The 19,201-nt window shown below is 40.7% G+C and overlaps 1 long non-coding RNA gene across 1 annotated transcript in view; it reads left to right on the plus strand.

The window, feature by feature from the left end:
* The first annotated feature begins 225 nt into the window (after positions 1-225).
* Positions 226-19,201, plus strand: part of LOC307212748 — a 154,032-nt gene continuing 135,056 nt past the window's right edge. The window contains exon 1 of the long non-coding RNA XR_013837169.1: positions 226-361. This is a non-coding gene — a long non-coding RNA (uncharacterized lncRNA). The remainder of the gene's footprint in view (positions 362-19,201) is intronic.

The raw sequence follows: 19,201 nt of genomic DNA on the forward strand, positions 1-19,201 counted from the left end.
CTATTACAGAGATAGTCCCTGCTTCTATGTTGCTGTTGTTTTACTTCCATGTAGGCTGTGCTCTAGCCCTCGGCATCAGTGGAGCACACAGCCACCCATCGTTTCTTTAAAAGAGACATCTTTAATCCACTGTAGCACCACCACCTCACTCCACCGGAGTGGATAATGTAGGTTGAAAAAATATGGAATTATTACCTTGTATGTATCTTGTCTTCACAGGCAAGAACTGCAGAAAGAATCTCTATATCCTTTTTGAATTTAGGAAAGATGCATTTGGCTTAGAAAGCAGTTTATGGAGCTGGAGGGCAAAGGAAAAGCACTGGCGTCAGCAAATCCTGAGTTAAAAACTCAGTGGAAGAAGGTACTTTGGATTCTGCTCAAAGGAATCTGGCTGAAATCAATACGTGGAGCTGAAAGGCTACCTCAGTCCCTTTGGCCGCCCACTAGGTGAACTTCCCTCTCCCAAATAGCCCCAATTCAAGTGTTGCAATTCCTCCTTTAAGCTCGCGGAGCTGTCATTTGGGGTCAGCTGGGGTTTGTGGATGCTCACAAGTCCCCATGACTCCTGGCTGCCAAGCAGGACCGTCTATACCTGGGGGTGCAAGGGCTGTGGGGCACCCGGGCGCCTAATTCTAGGGGCGCCAAATGTATACCTACTGTATACCAGTCCCTCTCGATTGGCGGCAGTGAAAAGCAATGGCGCAAAAGTCCCCGCCTGCTTCCTCTGTCGCTCTGTTACTTTGTAGTATCAAATATACCTGATGAGTCAGGAAACAAAAGCAGTATTTCATTGTTTCCCCTCTAAAAAAAAAAGCTCAACAATTTTGGCTTTTGGCTTTACCCCTTCCCCAGAAAGCTCAATAAAAGTAGTTAATTTGGAAGTGGCTAAACTAAATTTGGGGGCACTGGGCGCATCTTTGCACCCTGGCAGCGCATATGCTAAATTCCCTGCTGCCAGGAATTACAGGCACTTCCAGTGGCAAATGATATATCTGTGCAATAGGAAAGTGGCCCCTCTAGAACTTCTGTCTGACTGCAAAGCTTTGGTCCATTTGGAAGCCTTCACAATCTCCAGCAAAAATAATAAGAGCCCTCTGTATCCTTGGGGAAAGGAGGGACCGACAAGGAAGGATGGCTGCAGTAAATTGGGCTGCTTTGAGTTTCCTACTGAGCTGCAACCTATTTATTTGAGGTCATGCAGGATGTGAGAGCCCATCTCTGCTAAGCCAGAAAGAATTAGGAGAAATAACATGGGCAACAAATTAAAATGGGGAATTGTAATAAAACAATCTTTTGCAACAAGGACTGTTCTTGCTCAGTGGATATTGGTAATTTTATTTATTTATTTATTTATTATTTTTTAATAATTTTTTTATTGCAAAGTAAATACATCAATACCAAACCATACATAAAGAATAATATAAAGAGAAAAAAATGCAGAAGAAAAAGAAAAAAATGCAAAGAACAGTAGACAGTAAAAGAATAAAGAAAAGTATAATATTTCAATACAATAAACACTATTTTACAAAATATTAGTAATAATAGACTTCCATCACTCTCACAACACTTCCTTTCACATTTCATATTTTATCTGTATTTCAGTATTATTTTCATCTTAATATATAGATATGTATTCACGAGGTCATTCTAGACACAGCCAATTTTTTACATTAGAACCTTGTCTTTCTAAATAATCATTCAAGCACTTCCAAGCTTTAGTCTTCTTATATCTGCCAATTTGGCCAGTTCCAAATACTCACATAATTTACATAACCATTCCTCTTTGGTCGGTACCTGGTTACCCTTCCAGTACTTAGCTACCAGGATTCTCGCTGTTTATGTTGCATACAGAAATAATTTAGTATTTTCTCTAGGAATATTACTATTCAATATTCCCAAAAGATATGTTTCTGGTCTTTTGCTATGTGAAGTTCTTAGTAACTTTTTTATTTCTTCATGGATCATGTCCCAGAACTTTCTGATCTCTGGACATGTCCACCACATATGGTAGAAGGTTCCAATCTGCTTTGTGCATCTTCCACACTTATTATTAAGTGCTTTGTTCATTTTAGCCAATTTCTCCGGTGTTAAATACCACCTATGGTGCATTTTCAGGTAGTTTTCTCTTACTAAATAACATGCTGTAAAATTTATAATTTTTGTCCACAGTTTTTCCCACTCTTTATATTCAGTTACATAACCTAAGTCCTGCTTCCATCTTATTATGGCCTTTCCCTTTTGGTAATTTTAATTAGCAGGGCCTTGTAAGTTCAGGACACTCATTTGCTTTGTGGGGCTCCTTTAGCAGTGGTACAATACAGTATGTCAGTATAATCCTATAGGGTGGAACTCAATGTTGTGCTAATGCAATTGTTCCATCAGCACAAACATTTTTTGTTTGTCAGACGGAATAATATCCCCTCTCACGCCTAACCCTTCTGTTCTGGGGGTTCCCCTCACCTTTCAGTGTGAATTTGGGGGAGGAGAGGGGAACCCCCATTGCATTTGTGGGAGTCCTTACACTGGCTTCCACTAGTGCAGCAGGTGAGTTGAATCTGGCCCACAAAATAGAAGTATGTGAACTTTCCTTCTAATATTCTGTGGGCAAAAGTTTTCTTCTAACTTTTGTTTGTGAAATTGCGGATCATCTTGCCCTTCCTTTCTTCACCAAGGCAACCATTTTCAGATATTTGGTCGTACAGATATGCCTATAAACCTAATTGATTGATTAAACAGTTAAAGGGTAGATTACCCATTAATGACAAATTCTTAAATTGGTTGACAGCCCTATTCATACTATATATTTTTTATAATAAACCATGCCATAAAAATATATGTGCAGTAGTGGTGGCAGCCTGTGGGCAATTTGCATTTAAGAATTGGCACTTTTGATACCAGTTGCCCATTGCATGCTCAGAAAGATTTGGCCACTGTGACACGCTGCATGGCATTATGCATAGTTTAAGAAGGCAGGCATTGCCTGTCCCTGCCGCAGCCACAGAAACAATTTAGCAATACTCCTTAGGCGACATAGAGATGATCTGAACACAGAATCGCTCTTCCTCGAGAGATAGGGTGGGATCTAACATAGCCTCCAGGATCCTTTTAATTCCAAGGCACAAAGAGTTTGATTGCCATTCAACCTAACAGCTGGCAGCGCAAAGAGCCAAGAAGGAATTTTGAGCCAAGGAGCAATATTTCTGCCCTCCTGGGAAGGAGTATGAGAGAGTTCATTGATACCCCCAGATTGGACATCCAATACACAACCCAGCCAGTTACACATGAGTCATCCTATTTATTTTCAGGGGAACAATGATGAAAACTGAATCCTCCATGCTATAATCTGGCAGGAACAGCATCTACTGCATAGGCACTATGGGAAACAACCAAGATAATACGCCTATATTTTCATACTGTTTCGGAAGCCTGTTTTGTCTTAGCCCTTATGTAAGTAGCAGGAGTGGGGGGGCGGGCGGTCTTCCTAAAAGCTTATTTGGTAATAGCAGTATTAATAATAATTTGTGTAGCATTTTGGGGGCTCATCTACATTTCCATTTGATTTCTAGGCACAGGTTTGAGAAGTTTTTATTTTGAAAGTGTTGCATGTCGAGGTCTCCCAAGCCAGCCCCCAAAATAAAACACAATTCACACAGAATTTTTGTTTAAGGTTTTTGGCATAATTTGGCCACAATTTTATTAAAATACATAAATGTGAGTGGTTGCTTAGGCATTGGTTACGACTATCTGTCCCCGCCCAGGGAAAGAACTGACTTCCACAACCCTGCGAAAGCCAGTAAGGGAAAACATTTTGGGGAGAAAATGGAGCTGGTCACCAGACCCTCACCTCTCCCCAAATGTTCCAGGGACTTGCACGGCCCAAGCCTCATGGCAGGGATTCGGACGAAACCATGGCAAGCCCCTGGATTCCTTTAACGGAATTCCCTTGCAGCAGCAGCATTGGAAGGGCAGGCACAGCCAATCCATGACCCTCCACCAACCAATTTTTTTAACCAATGCCTAACCTCAACCTTACAAGTTGTGACAATTTGCTACGCAGTAGGCAAAAACCACATGGCACCAGCCAATCAGCCAAGTGGGCAAAATTCCTACCAGGCCCCTGCCCCCAAAGCAGATGACCCCATGACAGGCATAGCAAGGTCAAACACAAAAACCCTAAATTAGGGAGGGTGGGCGCAGCGGCGTAGCGTGGGTTGTCAGCACCCAGGGCAAGGCAAGTAATTTGCGCCCCCTAACCCGGGGCAAGGCAAGTAATTTGCGCCCCTAACCCCTAACCTGCCGCCGCTGCTAGCTTCTTCTTGCTGCTGCCTGGGCTGGTCGGGTGTAGTTCTCTCCCGCGCTCAGCGCTGCGCTGGGCAGCCGCTACACTGTCCCTCCCCCAGATAGTCCCTCCCTCGCTCTCTCTCCGCTCCGCACCACACCGCACGCCTGGCACCCTCTCCCTCCACAGTGGGCGGCGACCCGGCAGCTCGGATCGGATTCGCACAGCCAGCACTGCAGTGAGAGAGAGTGAGTGAGCCAGGTAGGGGCAGAGAGCTGCGAGTGAGAGCGTGCGCCCCCCCCAAAAAATGTTGCGCCCGGTACGGCTGGCCCCCCCTGCACCCCCACGCTACGCCACTGGGTGGGCGGGTGATCTGGTGCACGCAATGCAAGAGAATGCTGCGTGCTCAGTATATAAAACCTTGGTCCATCCCACAAATTGGCAACATCAAAATTTCCCCAGCAACCCAAAACAGCCCAATCACTGCTGTGGCCATCTATACAATCCCAGCCCACAACATGTGCTCTCTATGAAGGAGAACACGCTCTATCAAAAATGTATAAATTACTTTTAGAATGGTATAGAAAAGATGAAGAAGTTAAGGCAGTGATGATACATTGGGCTAGAAACTTTGGATATAATATCCAACTTTCATCTTGGGAAAACTTATGGAAAGAGGAAATAAAATTTACTGCATGCTGTTCCTTGAAAGAAAATTATATGGAAATGATGTATCGTTGGTATCTAACAGAGAGTAAAAATGCTAAAATGTACAAAACAAGTTCTAAAATGACCGGAGTAAATTTGTAATTTCTTTAAAAGACCACTGTAAACAGTTAAAATCTTTGGCAAGGATGTAAAGAAACTTGTAACTGGAATTTTTTAATGGTAATTATGGTTATATAATAGATAGATAAGGTTAGAATCATAGAATAGAATCATAGAATCATAGAGTTGGAAGAGACCACAAGAGCCATCAAGTCCAACCCCCTGCCAAGCAGAGCACTCCTGACATATGGTTGTCAAGCCTCTGCTTAAAGACCTCCAAAGAAGGAGACTCCACCACACTCCTTGGCAGCAAATTCCACTGTCAAACAGCTCTTACTGTCAGGAAGTTCTTCCTAATGTTTAGGTGGAATCTTCTTTCTTGTAGTTTGGATCCATTGCTCCATGTCCGCTTCTCTGGAGCAGCAGAAAACAACCTTTCTCCCTCCTCTATGTGACATCCTTTTATATATTTGAACATGGCTATCATATCCCCCCTTAACCTCCTCTTCTCCAGGCTAAACATGCCCAGCTCCCTTAGCCGTTCCTCATAAGGCATCGTTTCCAGGCCTTTGACCATTTTGGTTGCCCTCCTCTGGACACGTTCCAGTTTGTCAGTGTCCTTCTTGAACTGTGGTGCCCAGAACTGGACACAGTACTCCAGGTGAGGTCTGACCAGAGCAGAATACAGTGGCACTATTATTTCCCTTGATCTAGATGCTATACTCCTATTGATGCAGCCCAGGTTAAAAGATGCAGTAAATTTAATCTTAAAGATGGAACCCATGGAAGGAAGGAAGGAAGGTCTAAGGGTTTGAAAGAACTCTGTATTTTAATGTTGGAAATCATTTTGTTTTATATGTATAATTTCCCCCAAAAAAACTCAATAAAAAAGTGAGAAGTTTTTGTTTCGTCTTGCCAAATTCCCCAGGAAAACCCATGGAACAAACACCAGTTGGGCTTTCTGCAATTTGATGTTTGCACCAAGGCAAAAGAAAAAGAAAATTGGATATGACACTTTAAAGTGTGGTTCTTTGCCTAGAAAGTGCAGGGTAAAAGTTAAGTGTGTTTTTATATAAAGTTAAGTGTTTTTTTAAATTAATTTAACATGAAAGTTATATACCATAAACATATCATTTTCACACATTAGAAAAAGAACAGGATTCTTTCGAACCTTGCGACCTCCTTCCTCCCTTCCATGGGTTCCAATTCTAAATTTTATTCCTGCATCTTTTACTGTAATCTATCTGTTATATAATCATTGTATCCAAAATCCAAAATGTTCCATTATAAGTGTCATAGTATTCCTGCCAATACTTTGAACTGTTTACAGTGATCTCTCACATACGTTAAAAAGCTATTCTAGTCTTTTAAGAATACTTGGTCTTCCTGATTTCTGATCTTTCCCATCAGTCTCGCCATTTCTGCATATTCCATCAGCTTGGTCTGCCACTCTTCTCTGGTCGGTGCTTCTTCTTTCCATCTCTGGGCAAGAAGCATCCTTACTGCTGCCATTGCATACATAAACAGACTTTTATTTTCTTTTGGTAGTTCCACACCTATAATGCCTAACAAAAAAGCCTCTGGTTTTTTTAACAAAAGTTATCTTAAACATTTTTTTAACTCATTATATATCATTTCCCACGTATGATAAAACATAACCTCTTTTCTTTTACATTTCCAGCGCACATTTGAACTGGTTCTATACATTTTCACCATTTTTCTAGGTGTCAGATACCAACAATACATCATTTTCATATAATTTTCTTTCAACGAACTGCAGGCTGTAAACTTCAAATTCTCTTTCCATAACTTTTCCCATGAAGAAAACTGTATATTATAACCAAAATCTCTTGCCCAGTGTATCATTACTGATTTAACTTCTTCATCTTTAGTAAACCATTCTAAAAGAAATTTATACATTTTTGAAAGGGATTTCACATTATTTTCCAACAGATCTTTTTCAAACCTTGACATCTCTGTACCAAATCTTTTCTTTTTGTCCAGTTTGAAGACATCCTTTAATTGATGGTAACCAGTCTGTTAATAACTCTCTAATGTCTTCAGACTTTTTCAGTTTTAATTGATCTTCCACTTCTGTTAACAGCTCTTTATAAATTCCCCAATCACCTCTCATATTTAATTTTTTAACAGATATTGCTTCTAATGGGGAGATTTTTTATATTTCTCCCATACCTCATGAATAGATTTTCTTATCAAGTGGCTCAAGGATCCCTTATGTACTTTCATTTTTTCATACCATAAATATGTATGCCACCCAAACCTATTATCATGACTTTCTAGATCTAAAATATCTGTATTTTTTTAATGATATCCAGTCCCAAAGCCAGCATAGGCTGGACGCTTCATAATATAGTTTCAAATCTGGCAGAGAGAAGCCACCTCTTTCTTTGGAGTCTATCAGTAGTCAACAATTTAGTACAAAAAAAATTCAGAACTGACGAAAATAGTGCTAGACCTTAAAGGTAAAACACAGAACCTAGAGGAAGCTCAGAAAAAAATTACAAAATGAAAATAGAGAGTTGAAAAGGGAATGTGATAAGATAAGGAAAGAAACAGCAGATCTGAAAGCACAGCAGGATTCAACTTTGGACTCTATTGCGATGTTGCAAATGCAGAGAAGGGAGAATACCCTAAGATTCAGAGGACTAACAGAGGACGCAGAGGAAATAATTGAGAAAAAAATCTCAAAAGAGCTAGCAGCTTGGTTAGACCTAGAAGAAGCAGAAGTAACACAAAAAATAGAAAAAGCATATAGAGTCAAATCTAATGTAGCAAAAGCAAATAAGTGGCCGGCTGACTGTTTGGTCTCTTTTAACTCTATGGATTTCAGAAATAGAATTTTACAAGCTAGCAACAAGAAGAAATTCAAGTCGGAAGGAAATGATATTATCGTCCACAAGATTATCCCGAATCGATTGATAAAAAAGAGAGAAGCTTACAAACCTCTAGCCGAGGCACTAAAGGCTAAGGCAGTGGACTATAGGTGGGAGTACCCTGAAGGCACCTCCTTTTTCTCTAAAGGGAAATGTAGAAAGTGCTTGTCAGCATTAGATGCAGACAAGTTCTGGAAAAAGTACCGGAAAGAGCTCGGAGGGAAAAGGCAATTGTTGGGAGAATCAGAGGAAATTGAACAAACAGTTGAGAGTTAGGAGACAGATCTAAGAAGGGAATTTATTAAACGTATACTGAGACCTTGAATGTGTAATTTTATTTATTTATTATTTATTATTAATCCGTTCACGTATCATAAGAAATAAAGTATGGATTATAAATTTATTACTTGGAATGTAAATGGTTTAAATGAAAAATAAAAAAGGAACAAGGTGGAATATATTCTGGTTAAGCAAAAATATGATCTAATCTGTCTGCAAGAAACCCATGTAGCGGAAAAACATAAAAGAGTATTAATAAATAAAAGATTGGGGCTTGAGTTTATTGCATCAAGTAAAGAAAAAAAGAGAGGGGTGGTAATCTATGTAAAACCTCAGCTGGAGCCAAAACTGCTTTACAATGATGAAAAAGGTTGAACAGTGATTATAGAAGTTAAGATCAATAATGAAAAAGTGATAGTTATTGGAATTTATGCACCAAATGAAATAAAATCCGAATTCTATCAATTCTTGGAAGAAAAAGTCATAGAATATTTAGGGGGGGGAATTATATTATTAGGAGATTTTAATGGAGTAGTCAATCCAAACATGGACAGAACAATAAAGAAGAAAGAAAAGAGGCAGAACAAACTCCCAACTACATTTTTCCAATTAATAGAACTCCTGAATTTGTTTGACGCTTGGAGGTTTAAGAATCCAACAGAGAAAGAATTTACACACTATTCAGAGCCACATAAATCGGCGGGACGAATCGACGCGATCTGGACAACAAAGGATTTATTAAATAATATTACAAAAGCAGATCAAGCAGGACAATTTCAGATCATAGCGCAGTCTGGGTTAACTTTAAAGGAAAAGAAGAAAAGGTTAAAAGGTGGCAACTTAAAGAGAGTATGTTAAACGATGAAAAAACTGTACAGAAGGCCAAGCAAATCTTAGAAGAATATTTTAAGTTTAATTTAAATCAAGGAGTAGATCTAGAGACGGTTTGGGACGCGGGTAAAGCCGTCATAAGAGGCTTCTTTATCCAACAAAACGCATTCCAAAGGAAAATAAAAGAGAAGAAGAAAATGGAGATCTGGGAGGAAATTAGAAAAAAGGAAAGGATCCTTTTCCAAAAACCAGATGATGAACTAATTAAGCAAAATATAAAAATTTTACAGACGCAATTCTCCATGATAATAAATGAAGAGATAGAATGGAAGATAAAATGGTTGCAACATAGAAATTTTGAGTTTGCAAATAAACCTGGCAAACTTCTGGCCTGGCAATTAAAGAAGAAAAAGGAAGATAGAATTATCAATAAAATTAAAACTGAAGACAAATGGATTCAAGAACCGAAGGAAATTAGTAAAAATTTTGCTAGTTTTTTTGGAAAGCTATATAAAGAAGGTCCAGAGACTCTAGAAAAAATAATTGATTATTTGGGCAAAAATAAACCACCATTAATACCTAAGGAAAAAACTGAAATCTTGAACTCACCAATAACAGCTATGGAGGTGCAACAAGCTATACAGAGATCAAAATTAGGAAAGACACTGGGCCCACATGGTCTCCCAGCTAATTACTATAAAAAGTTAGAACAAGCATTATTTCTTCCCATGAAAGACCTAATGAATAATATTCTAGCAAATGGAAAACTACCGAAAACCTGGAAGGACAGCTTTATTACTCTTATCCACAAACAGGGAACAGATGCCTCAAACATGGCCAATTACAGACCCATTGCACTGCTAAATAGCGATTACAAGATATTCTCAGACATTCTTGCAAATAGATTAAAAATGGTGCTGACAGAGATAATTCATAAAGATCAAACTGGATTTCTTCCTGGATGATTTATGCAATCCAACATTAGATGTGTGATTAATGTATTTGGATATTTGGATATTAAAATTGATAAACCAGCAGCTATTATGTTGGTGGATGCTGAAAAAGCTTTTGACAATGTGTCCTGGAAGTTTATGAAAAAATTAATGGAAGAAATCGGACTGGGAGAAAATATTTGTAAAGGAATAAATGCCATCTATTCGGAACAATATGCAAAATTGATCATCAATGGAAGAATTACTGAGAAGTGCAAAATAAACAAGGGAACCAGACAGGGCTGCCCACTGTCACCACTGATATTTATCTTGGTGATGGAAGTCTTGAACAATCAGATAAGAAAGGATCAACTTGTTAAAGGCATCACTCTGGGAAACAAAACATATAAAATTAAAGCGTTTGCAGACGATTTACTTGTTATGACTGAAAACCCTAAAGAAAGTCTGAAAAGAGTGCTGGAATTGATTAAAGAATTTGGAGAAGTGGCAGGCTTTAAGCTGAATATAACAAAAACAAAAATGCTTGTTAAAAATGTAACCACAGAAGAAAAGGAAAACTTAGAAAAAATATTGGGCCTGAAAATCTCCTCAAAAGCAAAATACTTGGGTATTTGGATCACCCCCAAGAACATAAACTTATTTCAGGATAATTACACCAAAACTTTGTTAGAGGTTAGAAAAAACTTTGTAACCTGGAGTAAACTAAAATTAACATTTCTGGGTAGGATTTCCATTATAAAGATGAATGTGCTTCCAAAATTAATCTTTTTATTTCAAATGATTCCAGTACTGGGCGAAGCAGGTTGTCTTAGGATATGGCAAAGAGAAATTTCCAAATTCCTGTGGGAAGGGAAGAAACCTAGGATTAAACACCTGATCTTAATAGACATAAAAGAGAGAGGAGGCTTTTCCCTACCCAACTTAAAACTTTACTACGAGGCAGCCTGTTTCACCTGGCTAAAAGATTGGTGCACGTTGCAGGATCCGGACCTCTTGGACCTGGAAGGTTTTGACAACCGTTGGGGATGGCACGCCTACCTGATATATGGAAAAGCGAAAATTCATAAAAAATTTACCAACCATATAATAAGAAAATCACTCTTTGCTGTATGGGAAAAATATAAAGACCTGATGGAACCTAAAGTCCCGTGGTGGACTTCTCCAATAGAAGCCGTAGCAGTAAAACGGAAAAATACCCAGGAAAGCTGGCCAACATATAAAATACTTCTAAAAAATGAAGATAACCAAATAAAATTTAAAAACTTTGAGGAAATAAGAGAACACATCTCAGACTGGTTCCAATACCATCAGTTATTTGAAAAATTTAAATCTGACAAACAAAAGGGGTTCTCAACAGAAATTTCCCGATTCGAATCTGATCTTGTAAATTCTAAAAGAAAAACTCTTTCCAAAACTTATCGACTCCTTCTTGACTGGACAGTCAAGGAGGAGGAGGTAACAGTGGCAATGGTGAGGTGGTCCCAGCATTTTGGCCATTCAATAACCATGGCCCAATGGGAAAATTTATGGAAGATCAATTGGAAATTCACAAATTGTTACACGATTAGAGAGAACTTTCAAAAAATGCAACATCGATGGTATCTAACACCATGGAAACTTTCAAAAATGTATAAAAATGTGTCAAGTAATTGCTGGAGATGCGGAGACTCAGGAACATTCTACCATATGTGGTGGACATGTAGGAAAATGCAGGTGTTCTGGGAGAGTATACATGCAGAACTGCAAAAAATGCTAAAGATCACTTTCAATAAAAAACCAGAGGCCTACCTCCTAGGAATAACAGATTTGGATATTCCACAAAAGAGGAAGGGTATCTTTTTATATGCGACGGCGGCAGCAAGAGTTTTGATCGCAGCAAAATGGAAGAGTAATGAAATCCCCTCTATACAAGATTGGATCCAAAAGCTGACAGAATATGCCGAATTAGATAGTTTATCAGAAAACATAAAGAATAAATCAAAACAGGAATTTGTTTCAAAATGGGAGGTTTTCAAAGATTATCTGAAAAATAAATATAGTAGTTTAAATTCTGTTGCAGCATTCGAGGAACTTCAGTAATACTTGCAAGGTAGATATAAGAAATTAGATTTATTGAGAATAAGTTTAATTATGATAAAAGTGTGTACTGGCAAAAAGTGATATGAATTTGAAATATGGAATAGACGGGAGGTTGGCTCTTTAGTGTTAAGACCAATAGATGTTTTATTGTTTGCTAAGAAAATTATGTGTCTATGGTTATTTTTGTAATTTGTGTGTAATTTGGTATTTGTGTGTTTTCAAATAAAAAACTTTTTAAAAAATAGAGTCTATCAGTAGTTTATATTTTATCCTTGGATTTCCCCCCTGCCAGATGAATTTAGATATTTTTCTTTGCCATTCTTTAAAGTGCCCTGCCCCACTGATCATGGGCATTGATTGAAACAGAAATAATATTCTTGGTAGCTGATTCATTTTTATAGTCAATATTCTTCAAAAGGACAAATTCATCCTTCCCCATACCTCTAAGTTTCTTTTTATTTCTCTCCACCTAGGTATATAGCTACCTTTGAAGATACTGAGTTTTTTTTTTTTGCTGTTAACTATACTCCTAAATGGGGACGCGGGTGGCGCTGTGGGTAAAAGCCTCAGCACCTAGGGCTTGCCGATCGAAAGGTCGGCGGTTCGAATCCCCGCGGCGGGGTGCGCTCCCGCTGTTCGGTCCCAGCGCCTGCCAACCTAGCAGTTCGAAAGCACCCCCGGGTACAAGTAGATAAATAGGGACCACTTACTGGTGGGAAGGTAAACGGCGTTTCCGTGTGCTGCGCTGGCTCGCCAGATGCAGCTTTGTCACGCTGGCCATGTGACCCGGAAGTGTCTCTGGACAGCGCTGGCCCCTGGCCTCTTGAGTGAGATGGGCGCACAACCCCAGAGTCTGTCAAGACTGGCCCGTACGGGCAGGGGTACCTTTACCTTTTTTATACTCCTAAATGTTTAACCTTCTTTTCTATCGATATTTCTGTGATCTGTTGTAACAATTCTTTAAATGGATCTGTCATATATTTCACCAATATTTTTGTTTTTGTTTTATTAAGCTTAAAACTGGCTATTTGTCCAAGCTCCTGAATTTTGTCCAGCACCCTTTATACGTTGACCAAGGGTTGCTGTCACAAGGTTGACTGCAAACACGTTCAGTTTATAAGCTTCACAGTTTATATGTTCTATTTCAAATACATATTGTTATTATTTATTTATGAATAATAATATTATTCTACTGAAATTCCCCCAACTTCCTCTGGCTGTCCCCCTAGCTCCCTTTTCCAAGTAAAATTCCAATATCAATTCCCTGTTGTTACACCTCCTGACCAATAGATGTCCTTCACACCCTGTCTTCCCCTTCTCTCAATGCATCTCTCTCTTAAATTCTCTTTATTTGTCTCTTCCTGTTTTGTCTGGTCCCTATGTCTTCCAGCCAGTAAAGTAAATCATCTAAACAATTAGATTTTTGTAAAAATAGCTGGCGGACTTTGCCTTTCTGTTTATTTGTTTCACTAAAGACAGAGGGAAGGAATACCTTTCAGTTCTGCCGCTTCAATGTACCTAATCCAAAATGGAGATATGAAATAAATAAATCACAAACTGCTGCAGAAATTTAAGATTGAGAAAATAAGAAACTGAGAGAAACCAAAATTTGACAAATTTCCTTCATCCTTAGTTGACCTAAACCTAACCCTAATTGTAACCAAAACCTTTACCCTAACCACAACCCTGACTTCAAACTTAACCCCAACTTTAAATCTAACCCTAACCCTAACCTCAACCCTAAACCTAACCCTAACCCAAACCCCAACCGTAACCTCAACCCTAACCATAACACTAAACTCAAGCCTAAGACTAAGACTAAGCCTAAATTCAACCCTAACCCTAAACTTAACCCTAGGTCTAAGACTAACCCCAACACTAAACCAAGCCCTAACCCTAACCATAGCCCTAGCCCTGACCATACCAGTAACTGTAACCCTAACCCTAACCCCAACCCTAACTGCATCCCAAAACTCAACTGTAAGCCTAAACATAAACCTAAGCCTAAGCCTAAGCCTAAGCCTAACCATAACCGTAACAATGACTTCAAATTTAACCCCACCTCTGAATCTCACCTCAACCCTAACCCCAACCCTAAAATCAACCCTAAGCCTAAGCCTAAAGATAGGTCTAACGCTAACCCTAACACTTACTTCAATGCCAACACTAACACTAACCTCAACACTAACCCTAACCCCAACCGTAACCCCGATCACAGCCTCAACCCTAACCCCAACCCTAAGCTCAGTTCTAACCCTAACCATAACCATAAGATCAACCCTAACCCTAACCCTAACGCTAAGCTTAGCTCTAAACCTAACCCTAAACCTAACACTAACGCTAAACTCAACGTCAACCCTAACCCTAACATCACCCTAAACCTCGACATCAACCTCAACCAGAACCAGAACCTAACCCCAACCCTAACCCTAACCCTAATCATAGCTTGGCCCTAATCCCAACCCTAAACTCAGCTTTAACCGTAACCAGAACCTCAACTCGAACCCAAACCCTAAGCTCAACTCTAATGCTAACCCTAACCCTAACCCTAACCCTAACCCTAACCCTAACCCTAACCCTAACTCTAACACTAGTGCTAGCCCTAGCCCTAGCCCTAACCCTAACCCTAACCCTAACCCTAACCCTAACCCTAACCCGAACCCTAACCCTAACCCCAACCTCAGCTCTAACCCTAATCCTAACCCTAACCCTAAGGCTAAACCTAACACTAACTGTAACCCCAACCCTAACGCTAAGCTCAGCTCTAACCATAACCCTAATCCTAAGCCTAAACCTAAACCTAACCCAACCCTAACGCCAATCTCACCTCTAACCCTAACCCTACCCCTAACCTTAAGGCTAAACCTAACACTAATCCTAAACTCAACGCCAACCCTAACCCTAACCCTAACCCTCAACCTCGACATCAACCTCAACCTCAACCTCAACCCTAACCCAATCCTAAACCTTTTTTAAAACAAATAATTTTTATTAAATTTTCCATTTTAACACTCCAATCAAATCACATTAAATATTCCAAATTATACAAATACATATCATATAGTCTGAATATTCTTCCAAATTATAAATTTTTATTGGGACTTCCCATGCTTCAAGTTCAGAGGGCCTCTGATCATCTTATATCTCTACTGCCTTGAGTTTCCAATAGCTCCTTTAAAACTTCCTGTTGTTAACCTTCCTTCTTTCATGGCCTCTGAGTTGTTTCCACAGTCCCCTCCCTCGGGGACTTTTCCCTCATTCTTTACGAACTTGGGGTGGTTTATTGGGCTTCCACGGATGAGACTGCATCTTCCCTTACACCGAGAAGAATTTGGGAGGCTGGTTACTCCCATCTCAGCCTCTAATTACCTCGTGGGAACAGGAGCGATGGTATTGTCGGCCATGTTAACTGGCGCCTCAAGCGGAAGACCAACCCTAACCCTAAAACTAACAATAACCCAAACCTGAACCTGAACCTAACCCCAACTCTAACCCTGATCATAGCATCACCCCTAACCACAACCCAAAGCTCAGCTCTAACCATAACCATAACGTCCACCATAACCCAAACCCTAAGCTCAGCTCAAACCCTCACCCTAACCCTAAACTCAACTCTAAAGTTAACCCTAAACCCTAAGCTCACCCCTAACCCTAACCCTACAGCTATAACCCTGATCATAGCCTCAACCCTAACCCTAACCCTAAGCTCAGCTTTAACCGCAACCCTAACCCTAGCCACAACCCGAACCCGAACCTGGACCTTAATCCTAAATTCAATTCTAACCCTAACCCTAACCCTAACCCTAACCCTAACCCTAGCCCTAGCCCTAGCCCTAGCTCTAACCCTAACCCTAACCCTAGCCCTAGCCCTAGCCCTAGCCCTAGCCCTTGCCCTAAACTTAACCTTAACCTTAACCTTAACCCCAACCCTAACCCTAACACTACCCCTAACCTGAACCCTAAACCTATCCTCAACCCTAAACCTAAGAATAACAATAATCCAAACCCTAACCCTAACCCTAACCACAACCACAGCCCTAACCACAACCCTAACCACAACCACAACCCTAACCCTAACCCTATGCGGTAGAGGTAGACTTAGAGTTAGGGTAAGGGGTTGAGGTAAGGGTAATATTAGGATTAGGACTAGGATTGGTGTTAGGGTTAGGGTTAGGGATAAGGTTAGGGTTAGGGTTGAGGTTAGGGTTAGGGTTAGGGTAAGCTTTGAGTTTGAGGTAGAGGTTGAGGTTGAGGTTGAGGATAGGGTTATGTTTAGCGTTGAGCTTAAGGTTAATGTTAGGGTTGGGGTTGGGGTTGAGGTTAGGGTTAGGGTTAAGGTTAGGGTTTGGATGAGGGTTAAGGTTAGGGTTAGGGATGTGGTTAGGGTTAGGCTTAGGGTTATGGGTTAGGGTTGGGTTTGATGATAGGATTATGTTTAGGGTTAGGGTTAGGGTTAGGGTTAGGGTTAGGGTTAGGGTTGCGGTTAGGGTTAGGGTTCGGGTTGTGGAGTTTGGAACTGACAGGGTTAAAACTCCGTGGTGTCCTGTATCTGGGAGGAGCTTAACGCAGAGAAGTGCGTCACAGTCTGTGTCACTGTTCAGACTTGCTTTCGCTTCTGCCTGAGACGCAGCTCAGCTCGGAGGCTGAGTGTGTGCTTTTGGAGCACAGAGAATGTCGGAGGTTTCTGATGGATTTACTGCTTTGTAAATAAATGCTTCTAGAGATAAGAACCGAACTGTCTTTGGACTTGATTTATCCCTCAATTCTCCCAAATTCCTAACGCAGTTTTCCTTGGTCCTATTGTCTTCTTAAAAGCCGTATTAATATCTCTATTAAATATCCCTTCTCTTCCTATTCCTTCATTTATTTCATTCTCCAGCCTTATCCATTTAATCCCATCCTTATATCCAATATCTATTAGATTTTTCAATTGGAATGTTTCATAATAAAATTCTAAGTTCGGTATTCCCCATCCCATCTCTTCTTGAGATGAATAATTTACTATGTCTGGGGTGCTAACTCCTTTACTTTCAAAAATCCAGTTTTTAAATACCTGATTCCATGTTTTGAACCATATTTTCCTAATGGGTAGTGTAATTACTTGAAATAAATATAATAATTTTGGTACCAAAAACATTTTAACTGCTCTAATCCTACCTAGAATAGATAAATTCTTATTTGTCCATGATTACTCTGGTTTCTCTTCAGATCATATAAATCTTTCGCCTTTTACGGTTAGGATTAGAGTTGAGGTTAGGGTTAAGATTAGTGTTGAGATTAGGGGTAGGGGTAGGGGTAGGGTTGAGGTTAGGGTTGGGGTTAGGGTTAGGTTTGAGGTTAGGGTTAGGGTTAGGGTTAGGGTTACATATAGGGTTAGGGTTAGGTTTGTGTTTGAGGTTAGGGTTAAAGGTAAAGGTAAAGGTACCCCTGCCCGTACGGGCCAGTCTTGACAGACTCTGGGGTTGTGCGCCCATCTCACTTAAGAGGCCAGGGGCCAGCGCTGTCCGGAGACACTTCCGGGTCACGTGGCCAGCGTGACATCGCTGCTCTGGCGAGCCAGAGCCGCACACGGAAACGCCGTTTACCTTCCCGCTGGTAAGCGGTCCCTATTTATCTACTTGCACCCGGAGGTGCTTTCGAACTGCTAGGTTGGCAGGCGGAGGTTAGGGTTAGGGTTACGTATAAAGTTGGGGTTAGGGTTAGGGTTAGGGTTAGGGTTAGGGTTAGGGTTAGGGTTAGAGTTAGGGTTAGGGTTAGGGTTAGGGTTAGGGTTAGGGTTAGGGTTAGGGTTAGAGTTAGAGTTAGGGTTAGAGTTGAGGTTAGGGTTAGGGTTAGGGTTTGGATTGGGGTTAAGGTTAGGGATGGGGTTATGTTTTTGGTTAGGGTTAGGGTTAGGGTTAGGGTTAGGGTTAGGGTTGGGTTAGGTTTGAGGTTGAGGTTAGGGTTAGGGTTAGGGTTAGGTTTGAGGTTGAGGTTAGGGTTAGGGTTACGTATAGGGTTAGGGTTGAGGTTGAGGTTAGGGTTAGGTTTGAGGTTGAGGTTAGGGTTAGGGTTACGTATAGGGTTAGGGTTGAGGTTGAGGTTAGGGTTAGGATTAGGGTTAGAGTTAGGGTTAGAGTTGAGGTTAGGGTTTGGATTGGGGTTAAGATTAGGTTAGGGTTAGGGTTGAGGTTAGGGTTAGGGTTAGCATTGCGGTTAGGGTTACTGTTAGGTTGAGTTAGGCTTAGGGTTAGGGTTAAGGTTAGGTTTGCGTTTAGGGTTAGTGTTGGTGTTGGTGTTGGCGTTAGGGGTAGGGGTAGGGTTGAGATTAGGGTTAGGGTTAGGTTTATATTTAGGGTTAGGGTTAGGGTTAGGGTTAGGGTTAGGGGTAGAGGTAGGGGTAGGGTGAGTGTTGAGGTTGAGGTTAGGGTTATGGTTATGGTTGGGGTTAGGGTTAGGATTGGGGTTGGATTTACAGTTGAGGTTAGGATTGGGGTTAGGGTTAGGGTTAGGGTTAGGGTTGAGGTTAGGTTAGGGTGAGGGTGAGGGTTAGGGTTGACGTTAGGGTTAGGGTTAGGGTTAGGGTTAGGATTTGGTTAGGGATTGGTTAGGGATAGGGTATGGTTAGGGTTGAGGATAGGGTTAGGGTTATGGTTAGCGTTAACGTTAGGGTTAGGGTTAGGGTTAACGTTAGGGTTAACGTTAGGGTTATGGTTACGGTTACGGTTACGGTTACGGTTATGGTTACGGTTATGGTTAGCGTTAAGGTTAGGGTTAGGGTTAGGGTTATGATTGAGGTTAGGGTTCGGATTGGGGTTAGGGTTAGGGTTAGAGTTAAGGATAGGGTTAGTGTTAGGAATAGGTTGAGTTTCGGCTTAGGGTTGGGTTAGGGTTAAGGTTGAGGGTAGGGTGAGGGTAAGGGTTGAATTTAGGGTTAGGGTTAAGGTTAGGGTTGCATTTAGGGTTAGGGTTGGGGTTGCGGTCAGTGTTACAGTTAGAGTTAGTGTTACGGTTAGTATTGATGTTAGCGTTAGGGGTAACGATAGGGTTGAGATTACGGTTTGGGTTAGGTTTGGGTTTGGGTTTGAGCTAGGAACAGTGTTATGGTTGGGGTTAGGGTGAGGGTTAGGGAAAGGGAA

This window comes from Podarcis cretensis, assembly GCF_951804945.1.
Source record: "Podarcis cretensis genome assembly, chromosome: 3".
NCBI lineage: Eukaryota > Metazoa > Chordata > Lepidosauria > Squamata > Lacertidae > Podarcis > Podarcis cretensis.